Below are 9,301 nucleotides of genomic sequence, written 5' to 3' on the forward strand. Positions count from 1 at the left end.
GGGGGATTTACTGGCTCCCTGCACTGCCTTCCCTCGTGGATCCCCTCCAGCTGGGGGAACTGGCCTTCCACAGCAGCAAAAAGGCAGTTCCACAGCGATGCACGGCCCTGGGTACCCTTGCTGCTCCACTGGTGATGTGCTGGGGGATGCTGGTGCAACCCTGGCCCCATGGGCTGGGCTGGTGTGGCTGTTTCTAGATTGTGCCCGTGGTGTTTGGGAGGGTGAGTGAGCAGAGAGTGATGAGGAAAGTTCAGCTGCACCCTCCCTTTGCCTCAGGAACCGTTTGTGGTTTGCTCCGGAGAGCAGGATGTGGCCCTGTGCCTGCTAATGGCTTGGAAAGCCTGTTCTGCAGAGAGCTGTCAGGGAAGGGAGCAGGCGTTCCTAGGCTGCTGCTCTGCTCTGTAGGAGGAAAGACTTCAAACAGCAATTAACTATGGTTGCCATTTCCAGAGAAACAGCTCTTGGCGTGCTGGACAATAGGCTGCAGGAAGCAAACAGGTTAAAAGCCCTAATTCTGCTAGGATATATTTAGGTGGGTTTTTTTTTTTCCTTTCACAGGAAGGTAGGTTAAAAAGGCTCGGACTCCGTTAAATAGGCTTTTCTTCCCTTACCCAGCTATGAGCTCCATTAAGAGCACGGGCTGTTCCTTTCCCCCCAGCCAGGATGGCTGTCCTGGTGCTTGTGACACATGATGAACACAGCTGAGCTTCCTTCCAGGGGCACCTGGGTTATCTGCAAACTGGCCCTCATGTTAGCTGCATAGGGGCTGAAATAAAAGAGTCAGTTTTCCCTTGACAGCTACCAAAAGAAAGGAGTTATCTGCCGCTGCTTGCCGGTTATATTATTTATTCTATTAGCTGAAGCATAGCAGTGTAAAAGATAATTTAGTCTGGGTTAATGCAGCGCAATGCAAAGCTCATTACCAAGCCAGAACCGTGTTCTCCTGCCTCCCTGCTCCTGCTGCATTTCCTAGATGCCTCAATGTCCCTGGTCCCCTCTTATGGCACAGGCTGAGGCATCGGGGCAGCAGCGGACCCACAGAGGAGAATTGACACCAGTAAAGCCACGGCTGAGAGCAGTGGTCAGCTGTGGCTGCATGGGAATGAACGTGGAGCTCATTTCCCAGCACCTACTCCAAGGTCACCTCTACTATTGCCTCCTGCTGCTTTCAGTGGCTTTCAGCGCTGACGTGAGCAAGCGCTGCTGATGCTGCCATCCTGGAGCTGAAGCTTGTGCTTAACGTGGGAAGGCAGGAGCATCTGTCCCTCACCACTTCCCTGTTAGCGTGCTGCTAAGAAGGCAAAAAGCCATCTGCCTGCAGAGGTTGAGTTCCATGTTTAGTGACACTTGCTAACCTAAGAAGAGAAATCACCACTATGGGAAGGTAGGCAGAAGGGACATGCAATGAGAGTTACCACCTCAGCTTCTGAATTCACTGAAATATGGATCTTCTATATGCTGCTCTCCTTTTGACTATGAGACCAGACCCATGTCTCTTCATGTGATACCAAATCTCCTGATGTGTCCTTGCAACTGCTGAAAGAATCTCAACACGAGGTGATGGTCCTGTGCTGCTCCTGCCTGGATGTCTCCTCTTCCTCATAAGGTCAGTGTTGTCACATGGGGTCTTGCCTTCAGGAGGAGCTTCTAGTGCCAAGTTCACACTGATCTGGCTAAGCACTTCGACTCCTGAGGACACTTAAATGACATGATTTTGTAGAGCATGGTCATTTATTATGAGCCAACATTTGCAGAGCAACCCCATACAAATACTCAGCTGGGTTGCTGGTGCTTGCTCTGGGACCTGTCTGAGGAACCCCAGGTCTACTAGAGCCTGAGAGGTACGTGCAGCTTAATGGTCTCCTCGATTTGCTGAGGTAATAGCCTGACCCAGTCCTCCACAAAGTAGCCCTGGCCCTTTAGTATGCCTCTTTCTAAGATTTCATCCAAATTCTGCTGCCTTTCATAACCCTGTCACATATCTGGTGATATTAAGCCTAAAAACATCATGTTCTGGATGTTTATGCATCTTAAGGGAAATAGATTTCTTCCTTGATTCTCTGAGCTTTCTTCATGCCTCCACTGTGTTGGTTAATACATTGTTTAAGCTATATGTCAGCTCTTGTTCTTGTTTACTATAGATGAGGCTGGCTTGTCAGCACTTTCACCTCTTTCCTTTTCCCATCAGCTTCTGAGAGTTTGGGCAGAGCTGCTACATGTTAGTTCTGCAGCAGCACTTTGATTCCCTCTCATAATACGCTCACTGTCAATGTTGACCAACCAATACAGCAGTTCAATGAGTTCGCTGTTCTTGACAAGCATTATTTGCCCTGGATAAGTCAGGTAGCATATCTTCAGCTGCAGGTAATAGGCAGTAACATCCTCCTTCCACCTCATATGAAGGTTTCCAAGATGTTCTTTACCCAAAGAGACTTCACTGCTTTCACTGCGGTGGGATGCCAAGATGCCTGAACTAAAGCTGAACGAAGTGTTGTGGAGTCCGAAAACCACAGGGCTGCTTTAAATGAGGCTCTCACCCTCTGTAATCATCCCATCTTGAGAAGCACAAGCTGTTATCTCAGGCTGCAGGGCTTCTTCCCAGGGCTGGTCAATATTGACCTTGTTATCTCAGAGTTGTCCTGGCAGTATGTGTGCTGGCAGACTCAGTGGGGGAACACAGACATACCAGCTCCTGCAATGCCAACCCATAGTGGACTTTTGGCTGGTTTGAATGCATTATGCTTTCCCAGATGTGTGTTTGCCCCCTGTGCTGGCTGCTTTCTTTTCCTGAATCATAGAATCACCAGGTTGGAAAAGACCCACCGGATCATCGAGCTCAACCATTCCCATCAATCACTAAACCATGTCCCTCAGCACCTCATCCACCTATCCCTTAAACACCTCCAGGGAAGGTGACTCAACCCCCTCCCTGGGCAGCCTCTGCCAGTGCCTAATAACCCTTTCCATGAAAAAATTTTTCCTAATGTTCAGCCTAAGCCTCCCCTGGTGGAGCTTGAGGCCATTCCCTCTCATCTTGTCCCCTGTCACTTGGGAGAAGAGCCCAGCTCCCTCCTCTCCACAACCTCCTTTCAGGTAGTTGTAGAGAGCAATGAGGTCTCCCCTCAGCCTCCTCTTCTCAAGGCTAAACACCCCCAGCTCTCTCAGCCGCTCCTCTTGTTCTCCAGCCCCTTCACCAGCTTCATTGCTCTTCTCTGGACTCGCTCCAGAGCCTCAACATCCTTCTTGTGGTGAGGGGCCCAGAACTGAACACAGTGTTCGAGGAGCGGTCTCACCAGTGCCGAGTACAGAGGGAGAATAACCTCCCTGGCCCTGCTGGTCACGCTGTTTCAGGATGTGATGGTCCTTCTGCTGACATTCATGTCCACTCTCTGCTGGGGTGCTTGGCCTATTCTTCTCCCAGCAGCCCTCTCTCCTTGCTCTCTTAGCCTGCACAGCCGTGTTCCCCAGTGCTGCTGGAAAGCTTCCCTTTCGGAGCAGAGCCCATCCACGGGCGCGATGCTGTCACGCTCTGCCCACACACCTGGCTGCGGGGGCTTGATGTGTTTGCTCCCATCCCCCAGAGCAAAGGGGAGGGCAGAGACACCTCCTTACCTCTCCTCCTCCCCGTCCATGCACACACCATGCGAGGGAGGGTGATGAGGCCCCTTTTGTTCCCGTGGCTGGGTTAGGAGGTGGTACCGAGGCACCTTCTACCCGATGACACGGGCAAAGGCTGCTCGGGGCTGCGAGCCGCAGGCTGTTCCCAGGCTGTGGCATTTTCTTGTGACACTCACCGAGCGTTGGCCAGCATCATATGCGCCGCAGAGGAGGAACGGCTTTCTGCAGAAGGCATGGAAAAGACCTAGAGGCTGCACCCTCTTTTGCTGCCCAGGAGAGCTTGGAGCAGGCTCCTGCACAGCTGCCCTCCCTTTGGAAGGGTGGGGAGAATTTATTGCTATTATTCTTGTGGCTTTTGTGCAGTTTAATCTTATGAGAAGAGCAGTATTACTGCTTGGGATATTGCTTGCACCTATCCCTGCTACACCAGCCTCGCTGGGGCTCTGACTGCCTCTTGAAACCCCTCCACCAAATCACTGTGGGGTCAACGCAAGCTTTGCTCTGGCAGAAAAGAGCCTGCAGCACCAAGTCCTCTCCCCTTGGTTCCTCTCAGGTGTGACGGGTACGAGCGGGGTTTGTTGGCAGGTGTCCCTCCCTGCACTGCTCCCTGCCTTGTGTGTGTTCCCAAGAGCCACAAGCTGCACATGATAGCGTCTGTGATAAGCTGGGGTCCCAGGTGCCTGGACACGCTTCCTGGGCAGAGAGAAATGAGCTGGAAATCTGAGTGCTGTCCCTGGCTTTGCCAAGGCAAACCCTGGCTCGGTGCAGCTGCTCTGTCTGGTTTGCTGGGCATCACTCTGGGACCACGCTCCTTGGAGGATATTTACTGCTTTTTAAAGTTGTAACTTTGAGTGCAGGAAGATTCATGATTCCCAGGAGTTTTCTGTGTCTTCCTCCCAGGCTGCCAGCTCAGGTGAATGCAATGGGAGCTCAGGAACCTGTGCCACTGCACATAGTCACCCACAAATACTGGAAAGAGTGGTCAGAAGTCCTGTATCAGACCATGTGCAGCTGCTTCTCAGTCATCTGTGGTGCCCACTTCCCTCTGCCGTGGCTGGAGCTGGAGCAGAGATGTAGGAACAAGCCTTGGCAAACCAACCGTGCTGCCCCTGGGAAAAGAGTGTGGGGTGGAAATATGCTTGGGTGCAGTTCTCCAGCTGTACCCACTGGACTGATAGCTCTTCAAGAGGAGCTGGGATGGACTGAGCCGGGCTAGAGAGCAGGGAGGTGGTACCTATTCCCCGTGTCCCCAAATGAACGTGGGACCAGTGGCTTTAAAACCCAGTTCTATAGATTCCAGCCCTGCTCTGGCTCCCCATGTGCTCCCCAGGATGGTGGGCAGCAGGGATGGGCTCTGCTGCCCATGTTAGCAGTCAGATTGGCTCAAGCTGCCACAGATTTATCCATCAGCAGTAGCTCTGGCCAGCCCTGGGTGCACAGTGTGACTTGGTCACTAAGGTCGCTGGAGAGAGGTATTTATGTGAGCCAGGTTAAAGCTGGTTGCCAGGCATTTGCTTTTTCAGGAGCTATTTCAGCACAGGAGGCTTCACACTGTCTCTCAGTCCCTGCACTTACACCCTGCAGCAGCATCCTGCCCTGTTGCTGGAAGAGCCTGACCTTGCCATGCGCCAGGAGCTCACTTGTTGCTTTGGGTGAGCTATCTCTGCCCCTTGCAAGTCTTCTGTGGTGGCGCATCCTCTCACCTGCATCTCCTGGCTACTCTTCCAGGGCCCTGGCTACGGCAGGGGCAGCCTCTCCTCACTCCCTGCCCATCCTGCCTTGTAGGAGAGCCCAACCTGACCACCCTGCTCATTTGATTTGTTTTGGTTGTGTTACAGTTGAGGGTAGAGTCACAGATATTTCTGTGCAGCGATAGGATCGTGCCAGCCAGCTCTCCTTTAATAAGATCTCAGGCGTTTGAGGTGCCCGATTGCCTTATCTCCCCTCTGCAGATGTGTGTTACCTGTCTTGCTTGCCAGCCTGGAAAGAAGCAGCTGAAATGCTGCTACCCAGGCCAGTCTGAAGTAAAAGCTGCAACCCCTGCTCTAGTCCATATATAAAAGAGGAGGTTGGATGCTAAAGCAAGGCATGAACACAGCATCACACACGCTTTTACATCTTTCCGGGACTCCTGGAAGCTGTGTGGGGCCAAGGGGAATGTCTAAAGCCAGAGAAGGGAGTGCCAGAGCGTGTGTCCTGGCCCGAGCAGCCACTGTGAGCAGAGAACGTGAAAAGTGGGAGCTGGAAATCAACAGCACTTCATCCAGTACGGAGCCTGGAAAATACAGAAATTGTGCAGGGAAGCGGAAAGATGCGATGAGAAACTTCAGAATAAATTCTAGCAGTGAGGAGGAGGAATGGATTTTTAGCATATGAAAAAAAAAAGGGGGAAAGAAAAAAGCTCTTAGCGATGTTATTCGAGTTGGAAAAGCAGCACATGTGGTGGTGTTATCTGTGGAGAAGGGATGATGCCTTCAGTCCGTGTGATCGTGAACGTGTGTGAATCTGTTTTCATCGTTGCTGTAGCCAAGGGTCCATCAGCAGCATTTGGGAAGCGTGGGCAGGTCAGGGCAGGCAGATTCCTCCAGCTCCTGGTGCTGGGGAGGAACAAGGAGCTCTCGGGATCACACACTGCTTCAGCGTGAACCCTGAGCAGCGCAGGAGGTGAACTGCTCTCCAGGCTGGGCTTTTCTGGGAAACGGTCGATGAAGGTTTTTGTCGGAGTTTATGTAATGATTGACCTCACAGAAGTGGGTCTTATTAAAGCACAACGCAAGCTTAGCTTGAAGCTGGGTCAGGCTGTATTGCAGATGATGTTGTTGCTGCTTAGGAACGTATACTTTTCTTTGCTTGGAAAGTCATCACCTCTGCCTTGTTGCAGCCTGGTAGGGAAACAGGCCTGGGTTGCAGCTCTGTGTCTCCCGCACAGGGCATCTTCTTGCCCTAAGCCAGGCTGAGCTGCCACACCAGCACCTGCAGGGCTTGCAAAGCCATTTTAGGTCTGCCTGCTGATATTTAGCCATGTCTCCCTGGACCAGAGGAGCCCCTGAGCCACATCTGCCCCAGCAGGTTGTTTGCAGCACCCAGGCTCTTTGAGATCTCTCAGAGCAATGCAAACGAACCCACACCTAATTGGTTTTAAAATTCCCTGTTGCTATGATGACTCATGAAGCGTGATGCACTCGAGTTCTGTCTCTTCGCTCCCAGGTCTTGCATTGCCACCAGAAAGCTGTATGTGTACCTCTGTACATACTTGTGCTTTATTCCAGCTTTCAAAGGTGGTTTTAATCCCCTTGGAGCGTGAGCAGAATCTCCTGAGCTGGTGAAGGGTTTACTTAAAAGGTCTGATAATAAGGTTAAGGAGAGGCCAACAGCCGCTCGCCCTGCTGCTGAGCACTTCCATAGCTAAATTTAGCCCCTTGAGTCATTAATGACTCAGCAAATTGGGGGCAGGAAATTTTGATTTCTCTTTTTCATCTTGTTTTTTAATCAGTCATGCACCCAAGTGGATGCAGGCTCCAGGCTGGCTTGGTTTCTGTCCTAACCCAGCATGCTACCTGCCCACGGTGCTTTCCCCTGGAGCATTCTTGAGCCTGTCCAGAAGAAGTAAGATCTCCTTTCTCTGGCACCTGCCATGAGAAGCAGCATCGCTTCCCATCGTTAACAGTCTGAGGTATGAAAAGCTCTATCTGATTAATGTTGTCTTTTGCTGGGTAAGTACTGGTCAAGGTTGTGGACAGGTAGAGCATCCCTGGAGCTGCTTGGAGACGTAGTAATGAGTGAAGGTCAATCCAGATTCTATTCTCTCAGCATGGTGTGTGAGAGTGCTGCAGCACAGCTAGTAACCACAGAAGAGCTCTGAAAAACCCATGTGAGAGTTAAAATAAGCAACAGCAGGAGATGTAGATATGCTGGACTTCTAGAGTTGCTCTATGCAATGCCCAAGCCTTCTCCAAACTGGCCTGTCTCTGTGCCATGTGTGCAATCATCCCGACCATCCCAGAGCAAGGACAGGCTCCGAGGGCTCCAGGAGGCTGCGATGGAGTGGCTGGAGCTCTCTGCTGTGCATGGTGGAGACCCTGGCCTGGGCTGGAGCAAGCCAGCAGGCTGTCCAAGCGGCTTCTCCCAGTCTCTGGGAGGTAAATCCTGGGAGAGAAGTCCTCACTGTTGGCTGATTGTATCAGTCTGTGTTAGATCCCACTGAGTGTGTTTTACACAATTTGTTTCCCAGAATGAAATGTTTTACAAATGTAGCATTTAATCACCTTGTAAAAGGGAATGGAAAACTGTCTCTGCCCCTTAGGCTGGGAAATACCTAAAAGGGAATCCAGAAAAGCGATGGTCTTCTCATCCCACAGTGCTAGCTGGGCTGGAGAGCCCAGAAGAGCTGGTGTTTGTGCTTGCAGACAGCCAAGGGTTGGGTAGGAGAACTCAGAGGGTCAAAAAGCCCGTGGTGAAAACACCAGGTAAGGAGACGTTCAAGCAGAGCTGAGAGCCAGGGTCTGGCCTGGGAGGTGGATCTGCTCCCCAGCATGCTGTCCTTGCCTCCCAGGGACCATGATGCCTGGCTGAAGAAGGCAGGAGATGGTGTGGATGCTGTGCGTCCAATGCCTCTGCAACAGCTCCTGAAGCCCTTCCCTTGGGCCATGGTGCTCCCCTCACTTCTGTTTTTTAGTAGAGACATCCCAAAAACTGGCAATAGAAGTGTCTTCCCAGCTGAGGATGTGTATTTGGATTCTCTGTCAGAAGCAACACTGACAACACCTATGACAAGAAGGCTGCTTCTGGCCTCTCCACAGGAGAAGGGGCACCACCAGACTCTTCTTGAGGGAGGTGTACCTCTAATTTGCTTCAGTCTCCCTGGCACCTGGAGGTAAATCAGTGGCTCATTGGACAGTGAAGGGCAAAGTGAGTGATGGGTGCTCCTCACCCCGTTCTGGGTGTTTGCGCGGTGCTGATGGATGCGGGGCTGGGGGGTTGCTACTCTCACTGTCATTTGTTTTTATTCACAGTAAGTGACGGATGCAAAATCAGAGTAACGGCCAAGGAGTCGGCTTCCACTTGACTTCTCTTGCCCATGGCAGGAGCGATTAATCTAGCTAAGGCATTGCAGCGGGGCGAGACCACAAGGTTAGGCAGCCTGAAGCCTGTGCCTCGGGAACTCCAGGAGCTGAGGATGATGCTGCCACAAGGTGTGTTCCCCCTCCCTCTCCTTGCCTTGCCTTTGATCTGCTGCTGAGGGGAATGCTGAGGGAACCAGCTCCCCTGTTGGGAGCTGGTTCAGCCCAGGCTGGTGGAGCAGCAGGACCCCAGCGTTACTAATGAGATGTCTGCTGCTCACCAGCTGACACGGCGATAGGTATCCAGTGCTTCCTGAGCCCTGTGTGGATAAACCAAGCCTCCTGGAGATGGTGTGGCTTCCCTCTGCTCTGGGCTTGTTGTCTGCTCCTCCTTATCTAATCGAATCTTTCCTCTGAGGGCTGCTTAAGCCTTCTCTGTAGTGTAACAAACTACTGAGGTCTGATCCTGCTGATGAGCAGTGTAAAGTGAGAGCGGATCTGGCTGTTAGTGGTCTCTGCTCCAGGATCAGAGCACAGCAGGGGTCTACAGGGGGTTGCTGGACTTCTGTGTTGCAAAGAGCGTGGCTGTCACCTTGATGGAGAAAATCTCAGCCTTGCACCGT

General features: G+C 52.0%; 1 long non-coding RNA gene across 1 annotated transcript; it reads left to right on the top strand.

Moving 5' to 3' along the window:
* Positions 1–1,178: 1,178 nt before the first annotated feature.
* LOC138728182 (uncharacterized) lies at positions 1,179–7,608 on the top strand. Its single transcript, XR_011338681.1, has 3 exons — positions 1,179–1,384; positions 1,481–1,606; positions 7,112–7,608. It is a non-coding gene; the product is annotated as an uncharacterized lncRNA (long non-coding RNA).
* The last annotated feature ends 1,693 nt before the right edge of the window (positions 7,609–9,301 follow it).

This window comes from Phaenicophaeus curvirostris, chromosome 17 (genome assembly GCF_032191515.1).
Source record: "Phaenicophaeus curvirostris isolate KB17595 chromosome 17, BPBGC_Pcur_1.0, whole genome shotgun sequence".
Taxonomy (NCBI): domain Eukaryota; kingdom Metazoa; phylum Chordata; class Aves; order Cuculiformes; family Cuculidae; genus Phaenicophaeus; species Phaenicophaeus curvirostris.